A 3,740-nucleotide genomic window follows, 5' to 3' on the forward strand; every position below is an offset into this window, starting at 1 on the left:
GTTTTGACCCATGGCAATGCTATGGTGGTATTTTGAGCCCCCATGAGTACATGTATTGAGGGGTTGGGTTGGAGATATTAGTTTTTCAGTTTGCAAGTTGGAGATCTAAGTTAGAGGAGTAAACTAAGGCTCAATAGGTGAAGGAATATTTTTAGAGTTGATGGATGATTTCCTTGTAGTTCACTCTTGCATATGTATTGATTTTATATCAATTTTTTGATTTGTAACCAGATTTGAGATTATTGTATGTTGTCTTTAAAGCTAAATTTCAAAATAACATTGTAATTCATTTTAAGGAAGATTAATTAAAACAAGAAACATGTCTTGTACAATTCATTGTTATGTTGAGTTGTTTATGTTAGGGGAGTACCCTGTACATCAAATTTAAGTCAAGTCATTTGCTGACTTGCATGTACGTGGTTTGAAAAGGAGAGTGCTCCTAGAAGGTTTGAAGTGGAGAAAATGGGCAACTAAAGTGACAATTTTGCTCACTAGGCATAATGTCAAGAGTATCAATCACACACGTGAGAGAGAAAAATGTTTGTGAGATTTGTTGTTGAAGAAGGACGACTATCAATCGCACACATGTGAGAGAGAGAAAAAGGTTTGAGAGATTTGTTGTTGAAGATGGACGGCTATCAATCGCACATGTGTGAGAGAGAAAAAGGTTTGAGAGATTTGTTGTTGAAGATGGACGGTTATGAATTGCACAAATGTGAGAGAGAAAAAGATTTAAGAGATTTGTTATTGAAGATGGACAGCTATCAATCGCACACATGTGAAAGATAAAAGTTTAAGAGATTTATTGTTGAAGATGGACTTCTAGAACAAAAACTTTTGCACACTCTACATATTGTCCATGATTTGGCAAAGATACTTCTACAAATATGCTAATGACAGTGATTCATCCCATGTCCAGCATGCGACCATCAAAAACTGAAAAGGCCCATGCAATAGACGACTAAATCACTAGTCAACATCTCAAGAAATGCGGGAAGGTAAGCAGGGCATTGAAGATATTTTTATGAGGTAGCTTCCGAAAAATGAAGGGTTTGAAATTCCTGGAGGTCTGAAACCTCTCAACCATTCATTTGAAAATGATGACAGGGATCATGAAAGTGTTTTGGATCCAAATGGGTGTCTGTTCTTTTGTCTCTACGGATATGTCCAGTCCTGTTTTTCTCTTCTTTGTTTAGTTAGTTTATAAAAAAGTACATTTCTTTCTGTACATAATGAGATTTTAGGCAGTTCAGATGTGAGTAAAAGTTGTAGCTTTCCAGTTTTGTGAATGTAGAATGATAATTTATCACGCTGAATAGTAGATACATCTATATGGCTATGTTCTCATTCGTTGTTCTTTTGTTGCCATAACAGATGAGCCCTGCCCATTAAGTCAGCATGCAGATGGACAGGAGACAAAATTCCGAGGCCGTATATTTTTTTCACTGTCTTGTCTTGTTTTGAAAAATGAATAGCATAGTTTAAAACCCTTTCCATGTTAGATGGGCAGGCCCAGGGAGTTCTATAAATTGCGCCATTTTGATCTATCAGAAAAAGTTAAGTTGATTTTATAAGCTCAGCGAGGTTAGGGTTCTATTAAGAATAATCCAAATGATTTTTTTTAACAGATTTACACATTTTATATCCCTTGATTTTTTATATTTTTACTTGTTTTGAGGCTATGGTCAAATTCACAGCCAGCAAGCCCTTGACGGCTCTAAGCCCAGAAAAAGTTAAATATAGGCTTTGCTTATCAGAAGAATGGCAAGTTTAGAAATTCACTCAACAATGATGGAGTGGGTTTAAACTTTTACCATGTTAAGGTGGAGCTTTCAGAAACCCAAAACGCCTATTCGTTCCAATCAAAATCTTTTCCTTTTTTAATACCAGACTATTTGCTCCGTTGCTGCCAGTCCCAAACTGAAGAACCAACAAATCATATTACGTGCATCTTAAAACGGGGCAATCACGTTTGGTCTCAAACTGGCCAGAAAGTACTGTTTCATCTTGCTTCTTTTGCTTAGCAGCGATATTGATGATTGAAGAACCTGGGAATATCTAACTGATAACTCTTGCTACCCCCTTCAACCATTTTTTATTTTACCTTTCGAATTTTTATTCTCAGCATCAGATCACTTGGACATGCTTTCTCTAATTACAAAAAGAAAACAACCTGATTAGAAGCGATGCACAAGAGAATTCTTTGTGGGACTCTAAATCTCTATCTCAAAAAGTGTCAATAAGGTTGAGGGAAATTAGTTTTGTCTCGTTTTACTCCAATAGCATCTTTCCTCATTGTTTACCAGAACACGGATTTCATCATCTACTACAAGTGATTTCTTTATAATTATTACATATTAATTTACTGACGCCATTCCAAATTTGCCATCATTCTGTTGGGTAAATATCTTCTACAATTAGTTAAATCAAGGATCGTATTCTTGGACTATATGAAATGGCCAAAAAAAAAAAACATTACCAAACTCAAAAGGATCCCTATCTCCTGACACTCAAAGATGAGATATAGGAACTTGTAGCATATCTGTCATCTCCTTAGTCTTTCAGATTTTTCATGATAATGACTAGAGTTCTAGGATCAAGTAACTGCCATTGTAGTAAGTACTGTAGAGGGAAAATCTCCAATGGTTTATGCTTGTAATGAAATAGAGGTGGGGTGATGAAACAAATCCTATCACTGCTCAGAGCCAGAGGGTTTGAATGATGGAAACTATTTTGGTTTGTCAGCATACACCCCTATCAATTGAGACTAGGCTTTACTGTAATCTACATCTATGGTACAACAAATGGAATTTTCACTAATCTACTTACAATATTTCAAACTGCTATGCTATGGGAAGAAAATCAAAGCTAATAATTGTTGGAAAGTGATGCATGAGCCTCTCACCGCCATGCATAGAGTTCAGTACAAGTTTTGCCAATCAGATTTCTCATGTGCAAGACCATGCAGATTAACTTCATGTTCATTGCTATGCAGTAATTAGATAAGATTTAGTTTGCATTTATTTATATTTAGAACTGTAAGTTAATTGAGCTGTTTGAATAATGCCCAGCGAATGCATGGAATGTAATCAACCTAAATATAGAAGTGAACTATTTGTTCCAAGAGGCTGCAACCTCTATAAAAGACTGCCCTTTGTACCGGTTGAAATAGAGCTTGGAAAATGTAGTTAGTTTCTCAATTCTGAACGAATAAAAGTTTCTTGTGTGTGTAAAACAGTGCTCTTTGTTTTCCTCTGTTTTGTGTAGCATTCTGTCTTTCTAGTTTTATTCCCTGTTTTTAAAATTCACAATAATTAGGAATAAATATTTCCTTGATATAAATTATAAAACCCCAAAAAAATCTAATCTAGATTAGACTTAACAAAATAAAAAATCAAGTCTAATAACTAGGAATAGATATTTCCTTAAAATAAAACAAATAGAAATCTAATCTAGATTAGACTTCACAAAATAAAAATTTCTCCTTGCCACCAAGAAGCATAGATACTCCACCAAGAATAAGTGCAACAAGAACCTATTCCAGTCCAAGCAAATAGATCCTTCACAGATGAGCAGACGACAAGAAGAAAGAATGCACAATCCAAAAGATGAAGAAGCACTCCACAGGCCAAGAAAGAAGCCCAACTACAAGATTCCACTCAAAGGACACAGGTGAGCTGAAAAGGGAATATAAGGCAAAAGCACAGAACTGTGAGAGATTCTGGGCCAACCCAGTACCA

The 3,740-nt window shown here is 35.5% G+C and overlaps 1 long non-coding RNA gene across 1 annotated transcript; it reads left to right on the plus strand.

Annotated features, from left to right (window-relative positions):
* The first annotated feature begins 784 nt into the window (after window positions 1-784).
* On the plus strand, window positions 785-3,237 carry LOC131069903 (uncharacterized). The gene is made up of 2 exons (XR_009112254.2): window positions 785-998; window positions 1,375-3,237. It is a non-coding gene; the product is annotated as an uncharacterized LOC131069903 (long non-coding RNA).
* The last annotated feature ends 503 nt before the right edge of the window (window positions 3,238-3,740 follow it).

This window comes from Cryptomeria japonica, chromosome 7 (genome assembly GCF_030272615.1).
Source record: "Cryptomeria japonica chromosome 7, Sugi_1.0, whole genome shotgun sequence".
Taxonomy (NCBI): domain Eukaryota; kingdom Viridiplantae; phylum Streptophyta; class Pinopsida; order Cupressales; family Cupressaceae; genus Cryptomeria; species Cryptomeria japonica.